At 41.7% G+C, this 10,151-nt stretch overlaps 1 pseudogene; it reads left to right on the top strand.

Annotated features, from left to right (window-relative positions):
- Window positions 1-275: 275 nt before the first annotated feature.
- Window positions 276-5,159, top strand: LOC119308977 (annotated as a pseudogene).
- Window positions 5,160-10,151: the final 4,992 nt, after the last annotated feature.

The following is a 10,151-nucleotide window of genomic DNA, read 5'->3' as shown; positions in this document are numbered from 1 at the left end:
CTCACCTCTCCTCCCTTCCTTCCGCCCGCCGCCTCCCTCTCTCTGTCCCCGATCCAGATCGGCCTCTCCCTCACCCCTCACGCAGAGCCCTCCTTCCCTCGCGCTGTCACCGGCAGCGCCCTCCTTCCTTTCTGTCACCGGCGGTGCCCTCCTTCTCTCGCGCTACACCTGAACCTCGCTCCCGCTCCTAGCTCTTCTTCCTCCTCCGCTGCAGCTAGGGTTTCGTCTCCCCGATCCCCAATCCCTGAATCTCATATCCAGCAGCAGCAGCAGCGATGGCGGCCGCGGGAGATCCTCTCCAAGGTCAAGCACGTCCAGGCCAAGCTTGCTGGCCTCCCTCGCGGGTGACTGCCTCCGCGGTGACGATGACGGCCTCGTCGTCCCTGGAGGCTGCGGCGCCCCTCAAGGCCGACCTCCGCCACGTGAGTGATCCATCGATCTCGTCTCTCCAACAGTTCGGTTCTCTCCGCTTCGATTCCTTCAATTCAACAAGATACTGTGTACCACTTCGGTACATGCGTGCGTGTGAGCTGACTCTTCCTCTGCGTGGTTAGTAGGTGTTCTGGACGCATGCACGAGTTCGACCTGGACAAGCCGCCGGTGCTGCAGTAGGTGGCGGATTTCTTCAGTGGCCACGAAATCAAGGACTTCACCTTCAGCAGGGGCAAGCTGGTGAGTGCAGCTCCCCATGAATCTCTAGCAGGAAATGTGTGGGATCATGTGTTTATTTGGTTTCCACTAAATTAGTTTGCATAGGTTTTGGTCACCTGCTCCAGTAAGGGAGAAGAATTTTAGGTTCGAAATATTCCCACTTCCTAGTAAATGTTTTAGGTGCATAAGCAATTGATGTGATTAGTTGCTGGATTTGCTTTGTCGCTAAGTCTGAATGTGGGAACCTTGTTTTTAGTCAGAATGGCGGTGCCGGGCAAAGCTAGCGGTATGCTGAACACCAGAGAAACCACTGATTGGCCTGTATCAGGAATGGACACATACTGTTCAAGATATTCCCGATTGCAGAGGTTAGCTATGAAACTCTGTTAACTGTAAGAGTTACAACAGTTCGTTTCTCGTCATCTCTTACGGCATAGTCTTTTCTAGCTTATACCAAAGAGATGTCCCTGTTTGAGCTGAAGTTTATATCCAAATAGGACGATTGAGATGTCACTTGAGCTACTAGACAGGCAGGATTAGTCTATGCGTGTACTAATTCAGCTACTAGATATAGATAGGAGTGCATCATGCTTACATTGACTAGTCTGTACGCGTACGTACTACTGTATCTGGTTGGCGTTGAAGTCAACTTAGAAGACCAACGTTTTTTCTACCTCGGTCAAGAGTATTATGCCTAGACAGAGCATGGTTTCTCAATCAAGTTTCTTGCTGCACACACTACCTTTTAAATATATTTATTAACTTGATCTTAGAGCTATTTATGCAACAATATCACAAAACTGACAGTGATGTGAATTTGTTAAGGGAGGTAGCTGCTTTTATGTGAACAGAGGCATAAACGGTGCAGTTTTAATTTTCCAGTATGTCTTTGGGGTAATAATGTCATGGAAGTCCTTGGTAATACTCATATGAGTGCTTAGTATACTCACATCATGGTCTACACGGTGTTAGTTGTCAACTAGTTGTAACCCATATTAGTGCTTAGTATACTCATGAAAAGGGTTATTTCTCCTCCTGTAGTTCACGGTTTATGCAGCAGCTCTTATTCTACCAATCTGTTGCTCGATTGTGTTGCGGATTCATATGATATTGGTGTACACTCAATTTTGTTATTTCTTGCTAGTTCTGCTACTAGTTGTTGTGTACTCCTAGTACTACAGGTGGATCAATCTCCCCCTCCCTCTCACCCCTGTCTCTGTCTCTGCAGGTAGGATAGGTCGGCAGCACGCGCGCGCATTGCACTCTTCCTCTTGCTCTATTCTTGGGCTGATGCTGGCGGCAGTGCAGGGGATCCTGATCAACATGCAGTTCCCGAGGCCGCAGATCGACACCATCACCAACGACAACATCGTCATCAATGTCTTCAACACCCTAATCTGATATTGTTCTCAGATCTAGTGGCATCTCTATCCTCTTACAACTCATAACATTTTTTAACTTCTTTTGGCTGTGCTTTCGCTTTCACTACAGATCAGATAAGTGGTGAACGAAAGAAACAAGTGCACAACTAGTATCAGTGGGCTTGTATTTTTCTTGTGTAGCTGCTCTGCACTTGTTGTAGAGCATAGCTTGCATCAGTATTTTTACCTATTTTTGACCTCTCATTCTGAAATACATCTAGCAGGTGCGGCTATTACTCTATTATTCTCCTACATATAGCTATATATGCATCTAAAAGGGCAAGTACTTGGATGACCTTGACAACATCATGCTGATTGTAATAAGTTTGCATAAGACTCTGTATTCGAAGACTTATCACAATTTATCATGCAATTCTAAACAATAGCATATGTCTATCTACACTGCTGGGAATTTTCACTTTATATAAAAATTTGAGAGGCAAATGCTGGGAGTTCCAGTCTTGTCTGATGGCTAGGAACTCAACTCTGCTTCTTGTTGTTGGAGTTTTAGGCTTGTTGCATAGTTCGTAGCTTCAAGTGTACTCTGGCTTCTAGCCACAGTGCACTACAAATTATTATTGAATTACAAAGTGTACACAACATTGCACCTTACACATTCTTCTCTTGTGAAGTCAAATGCCATGACTGAGCATTCTTTTATCAACTTGCTGTACACTTGCTCTGCTTGAGGCTATTGTATAACTTGTGCCTTTTAACTTGATGTACATAGCACGCAATTTTTTTACTGTATCACATTCACACATGATACTCTTAATATAGAGTTGTTTTCCGAGCTAGTTCTTTTTACTCTTAATATAGGTCTATTTGTCACCAATACTTGCCTGCTATGCTATAGTAGACCTTGTTCATATTTATTAGCTAAGTTTGCTTGTCCTTGGTATATATATGCATGCCATTTGTGTTTCAGGCTTTCTCTGAAATGAAATAATAGGTCTATTAGTCACCAATATTTGAGTTAATCTAACTCCTTACCTGCTATGCTATAGTAGACCTTGTTCATATTTATTAGCAAAGTTTTCTTCTCCACAGTGATCCATATACATGCCATTTGTGTTTAACGCTTTCTCTGAAATGAAATAATAAGGCTCACACTCCATGACCAGGACGACCACCGGGACCTCCACGGCGACGATGAAGCCCTGCACATGGTCGAGCTCGATGGAACAACAATGCCTCGATGTGGTGCAGCCGAGTTGGGCCACACTAGTGCATCAAGAACTCTGCATGCTGCTGTCCTTTGTCTCATCATCTTAACTACTACACTGTAGGAGTATTTTATATGTTGTTTATTTCTTTGTTAATTACTGTGCTACTCCCTGCTCCTGTATTCTATTAGCACCAAGTCTGCCTTGCCTATGTATTATATACTTTATTCTTCTTGCTGGATTACTAGAAGAGTAGTGCTATCTTGCTGCTGGTGACACTCCATGGAGTACTCACTGTTAATTTATTCCTAGTGGCCATAATTCCCTTCCTAGCAGCGCCACAGAGTACCACCTGATCTCTTGTCTCACCCATAACAACAATTTACTAGCAGTATGTGTCTTGGGTACTATCTAGGTCCCTTCTACTACTACACCTAGTTACTTGTGTGTATCCTATTACTTACTAGTTAGTACACGTGTGTAGTAGTACTGTACTATAATCTTCTTCCTCAACTACTACAATAGTACTCGTAGTAGTGGTTTCTTACTGCCAGTGATAGTTTATCGAGTTTATTAACTCCAAATGAAGTGAACTGGGCATAATTCTCTAGATGCGGTACATAGTGTTGTCTGTTTCCTTGCCTCACCAACAAAATGTACTAATATGTCTCTTGTGACACGCTAGGTCGATTCTACGCCTTAGAGAAACATGTAGTACTTGTATCTCTGCATGACTAAGTGTTCAGTTGATACAATTTCGAGTCTGCACTTCTGTATGTTTTTTATGTGAAACACTTATGCATGACTAAGTGTTAAGTTGATACAATTTATTTGATAGACAAGCAAGGAAATATGTATTAACTTTCCTGAAACTCGACAAGCATGGTAATTCTGTTCAATTCTGATTTATTTTGTAGTCAATTCTGTTCAACTGATTTCTGAATATTTCGTATGTGAAACCATATCTAGATCAGCAACACTTTGCATGACTAAATGCTGGTCAGTGATGATATCTACATTCGTACTGTTTGGTACTGTTTTATGTAGTTATGTGAATTGCATGTTTATTTGGATCCATTCGACCTTTTCACAATTAACTTAAGTTTGGATTTTCATTTTTATTATCACAACCTTCCGGGAGGGCACGAGTGAGCCTGTATGCCCATTGATGCGTACCTGTTGTTAGTTGGACCATCTTCTTTAGCTTTTTGATGTGAAATCATATCTTAACCCTTAGAACTTTTCATGATTAGTAGATCGATGGTGATATCTGCACGCATATTGACTTTACTGTTGCTCTCCGGCGGAAATTTCTCCCTTATGTAATGAGTTCATCTTGCATTGCATCTACCCATGAATGAAAATTGTACATACTGTAATTTTCAGTTTTAACTAGGCTGAAATGTGCATGTTTTATCTTCTCAGCATTGTTCTTATTTACTTGCAAGTTTTTACTATGCAAGGTTCAGTCATGCCATCTTTGCTTTTGTTGCATGTTAATGTCATAACAAATGCTCACACCAAGTTTGTGAACTGTGGCCAGGTACCAGAGGCTGACCAGGTACTCCATTGGCATCTCTAGCTCCCACATGTCGCCCCTGGGCTAGAGCGCCTTGGGTGATCGGCATTCTCCTAGTGGCGCCGCTCCTCACAAAGTGTTAAGTTCGATTACCGCCTCATGTTGATGGCCTTGTTTCTAAACATTTAATAATGTCGTTTAGGTTGCTGCTGCTGTGATGGAAGATCAGAACAGGCTGGAGATGCGCACCACATCTTTAGTTGATGTTGCACCATGTTTTGGTGCTTGTGTATCTGATTTTGCTTGTAAGCACACTTGTATGTGCTTGTGTATCTATTTTTGCTTGTTTTAGATGATGTTGGACGTCCAGAGTTATATGTGCTGTCATGTGTATTTGGATGAATGATTTATGAATTTAGTCATTTAATTGAGAGAATTATTTAGTGTTTGTTGTTCGAATGTGTAAACTGGAAATCAGTGAATAAAAAGACTAAATATTCTATTGGACCAAACAATATATTGGCTCTAAAAAGGCTACAGCCCAAATAATAGTGGACTGGAACATTGTGCATTTCTGGAAAACCTGAACAAAAAGGCCTAATGAAATGTTTTGCAAAAGGGCCATGGCCTAGAAAATTAAAAGTCCAAATTGTAGGGCGTGGCCCATGAAGCCGACCAGAATTAACATGAAAAAAATTACTAAATGGGCTAGGCCCTTGTAGAAAATCGAATTGGACCGGGCTGAATCTTGTGGCACATCAGATTGCCACGCTGGATGCCTACGTGGCCTGGGGAGGTTGCTAGTGACCAAAACATCACAGTAGACGTATTTTGGTCATAAACGTCTACGACCATTCCAGAAGAAAGGTCGCTATAGTCAGTTTACAACTGCCAACTTTTGACCTTATGTTTTTGGTCACAAAAAGGTCACAAATTGAAAACAATGACCATTCAGTGACCAATAGTGCTGGTCACAAGTTGACATATTTCTTTTAGTGGTAGCGCTTTTCTTTCCCCGCGCTACTGTTGTATCTTTCAACATTTTTTGTGCTTCCTATTGATGTAGAACAGTACCCCGTTTCAATAAACTACAATTTCACATATACTAGATAACAATATCATTAACCACAATACCATATAGTCATACAATATCATTAAGCATTAGAGGTACTCATATATATTAAACATGCATCCTCATACACATATATGGTTCATATAGTAGCATATATTGTAAGCAGTACTAGGTAGTCATACAACATATAGCAGTCTACTAGGGGTAGTCATACAACCACACATATGTAGTCCTAGATGATATCGACGACGGCCATCATCCTCAAGCCATGGCAGTGGGTGTTCCTGATAGTAATTAGGATGGCCTGTCCAACACGAAGATTCTTGCCAACGAGGAAGCTCTTCCACCCAACCGAGTTGAAGTGTGTGCGACCGTCCGTGTCCATACCGTACGCACAGGTGGTGACGGAGCCCCTTGCAGTAAGGCGTATTCCAGCAGAGCCTTCTTCATCGGACTCGATACTACAACTCATAGATAGGCTCTTTGGCAATTTTTGAATAAGAAAAACATATGAATTAATAAGTAGCCTCGCACATACTCTTGCAAATATATTTATACTTTTATAGATTTCTACACTATCAAAAACAGTACTACATTTATACTAAGATTGAATTCTACTAATAAGTATGGATTCTACACTATTAATGGTTCCTTGGACTCTAGCTACACTAAAGCATATCATCAACCGGACAGTAAGCATGTCATTGGACTCTAGACTAATTAAGCATGTCATCGGACCCTACACTAAAGCATATCATTGGCTAGCTTCTACACATCATATCATTGGACTCTACACTAAGCATATCATCCGATTCACTAAGCATATTGTTGGACTCTACACTAAGTAATCATGTAATTGGATTCTACACTAAGCATATCACTGCATTCTACACTATGCATATCGAATTCTACATACAGATATTTTGCATTTGTAAGTATAACAATAAAGCATATAATGAAATTACTACAGTAAGTATAACATACCATAACATGCCAATCAACCATGGTATTTGTCAGGTGGCTCACGAAAGGCACCCCGACAAAGGTAGCACGTGGCGGAATTATGTCCCATAAGTTGCACACCTCCTCCTCACTCAGCCTTTTTCTTCGATTATAGATGGCTTCATCAAGTGGGTCCTCATCATCTTCCTCCGTGTTCAGATAAATGACGACCAACTTGGGTCTTTGTGCTCCGAAGGAGAAGCTGGTCAACTCACCACCAGTGATACCCATGTGGGAGATGAAACTGTCCCATCCATCTCCTCCCATCTGCAACATATTTCCTCCTTTCACTACAAGAAATATGTCAACTCGCGACCGTCACTATTGTCACAGAAAGGTCATTGTTTTTCATTTGCGACCTTTTTGTGACCAAAAACAGAAGGTCAAAAGTTGGCGGTCGTAAACTGAAATTAACGTCCTTCTTCGGGATAAGGTCGTAGATGTTTACGACCAAAACAAAAGGTCGTTGAACCCATGACATTTTATTTTGGTCACTGGTTGTCTGCCCAGGCCACGTCGGATCCGACGTGGCAATCTGACGTGGCAAAATTGCGGCCAATTGAAAAGGTCGTTACTTACAATCAACCCGGTCCATTTCAGTGCTTTAGATGGGACGAGCCCATTAATTCAGCCTTTCTAATATATATTTTTCTGTTAATTTTCGCTAGCTACATGGGCCTGGCCCAACATTTACTGCCTTTTCTATTTCTATGAAATTTGACATTCAATTTCTTTTTGGGCCACGGCCTTTTATAGTCTAGTATTTTTTTGGCCCTCGGCCTTTTATGGTCCTGTTTTTTTTGCCTCTGCCTTTTACAGTCTAGTTTTGTTGGCACTCACCCATGGCATTTTAATTTAGGACTCATCACTATTAAGTTTTGTACGTGCGTCATTTTCAGTCAATTTCCAGTTCAAATATATGCTATAAATGCAGAATATTTCTCAATACAGCCAAACTTGGTACATTACAATAATACATAGTATTCGGTTTTCTAATACACAAAAAGATCAAAAATAACAAGCTTCAATGAGGTACTCCTTGCTGGGTGCTTCTTCATCATGGGACTTGTTGGGTGCTTCGACACTTGAATAAATGACATCTACAGCTTATAAACAGAACAATTAGGAACAAAATAAAAACAGAACATTCTGCATTTGGTGCGAAAATGGTTAGAGCAAAGAGGAGCTTCAGCAACAGAGCAAACATTTGCAGATGGATATTTTTGTTTGACTCATTTACTGCTACTCCCTTTAATTTTCAGGACTACATATTCTGAATCTACTAGTAGTGGTGGTGCTCAATTGCCACTGTTCAGGTTAATGGTAGATGCAGGCAGGTAATTAAATGTAGAAAATTAGCTAGCTTGCTCTCATGGAAGTTGTCAAAAGACCACATTGATCACGCAAGGACTCTTGCTAGCATGAACCACGAAAACTTTTGAAAATAGGACAGTTCACAGGAGAGCAAGAAAATTCTATAGTAGCACATAGGACCACACCTAGAAAGCCTAATACACACACGTACGCTACTTCCAAGGTAGAAGCCTGAGAAGTTGTTCAATTCTCAAATTTTAGGAATAAGAAGAACAACAATCTAGCTTACATGCTGCCTAGATTGTGTTTTATATCACGGTCTAAATTAAACACACGAACATGGTTCCATGTATGAGTAGAGAGGGGAGATGGTTCAGCTATACCAGAAGCGGCCCAGTGTTGGTGCATGCGTCGCAAACATGGCAGGGTCCTGTACATGATGATGCAAACAAAGTCGTGCCAATTTATGGCACGATTACACAAGTCAACAACTGAATCCCCAACTGTATTTGCATATACTGCAGCAAACTAGATTGCTATTGTATTTTCTTTTTCGTTGAGGTTGTGATTTAGTTAGGCATCCATGGGTTGCAGGAATGCAAAGTGCAGGTAGCAGCAGTGTACAACTAGCTAGAAGAGGACTAGGAGGAGCAAAACCAAACCTACCGCTAGATTTTGAGGCGTTGGAGGTGCAGCTTGCTACGTCTTGAGCTTGCGTTGGTTTTCCTTGAAGAGGAAAGGGTGATGCAGCAAAGTAGCGTAAGTATTTCCCTCAGTTTTTGAGAACCAAGGTATCAATCAAGTAGGAGGCTCCTCAAAAGTCCCATGCACCTACACAAACAAACAAGAACTCGCAACCAACGCAATAAAGGGGTTGTCAATCCCTTCACGGCCACTTGCGAAAATGAGATCTGATAGAGATAATATGATAAGATAAATATATTTTTGGTATTTTTATGATATAGATTGGAAAAGTAAAGATGCAAATAAAACTAGATTGAAAGCTTATATGATAAGAGATAGACCCGGGGGCCATAGGTTTCACTAGTGGCTTCTCTCAAGATAGCATAAATATTACGGTGGGTGAACAAATTAATGCGGAGCAATTGATAGAGAAGTGAATAATTATGAGATTATCTAGGCATGATCATGTATATAGGCATCACGTCCGCGAGAAGTAGACCAACTCCTGCCTGCATCTACTACTATTACTCCACACATCGACCGCTATCCAGCATGCATCTAGAGTATTAAGTTCATAAAGAACAGAGTAACGCATTAAGAAAGATGACATGACGTAGAGGGATAAACTCATGAAATATGATATAAACCCCATCTGTTTATCCTTGATGGCAACAATACAATATGTGCCTTGCTGCCCCTGCTGTCACTAGGAAAGGACACCGCAAGATTGAACCCAAAGCTAAGCACTTCTCCCATTGCAAGAAAGAACAATCTAGTAGGCCAAAAAAACTGATAATTCGAAGAGACTTGCAAAGATAACTTAATCACACATAAAAGAATTCAGAGGAGATTCAAATATTTCTCATAGATAAACTTGATCATAAACCCGCAATTCATCGGATTTCGACAAACACACTGCAAAAAGAGTTACATCGAATAGATCTCCAAGGAGATCGAGGAGAACTTTGTATTGAGATTCAAAGAGAGAGAAGAAGCCATCTAGCTAATAACTATGGACCCGAAGGTCTGTGTTAAAGTACTCACAACTCATCGGAAGGGCCTTGGAGATGATGTAGAGGCCCTCCGTGGTCGATTCCCCCTCCGGCGGAGCGCCGGCGAAGGCTCCAAGATGGGATCTCGCGGATACAGAAGGTTACACAGGTGGAATTAGGTTTTCATGGTGCTCCTCGATGGTTTTAGGTACATGGGTATATATAGGAGGAAGAAGTAGGTCGGTGGATGCTCGAGGGGCCCACGAGGGTGGGTGCGCGCCCACCTGTAGGGGGTGCACCGGGCACCCTTGTGGCCACCTCGTCTGTTGC

Source organism: Triticum dicoccoides, chromosome 5B, assembly GCF_002162155.2.
Source record: "Triticum dicoccoides isolate Atlit2015 ecotype Zavitan chromosome 5B, WEW_v2.0, whole genome shotgun sequence".
Classification (NCBI taxonomy): domain Eukaryota; kingdom Viridiplantae; phylum Streptophyta; class Magnoliopsida; order Poales; family Poaceae; genus Triticum; species Triticum dicoccoides.
The sequence above is the reverse complement of the archived record's forward strand: the minus strand, read 5'-3'. Positions and strand labels throughout refer to the sequence as shown.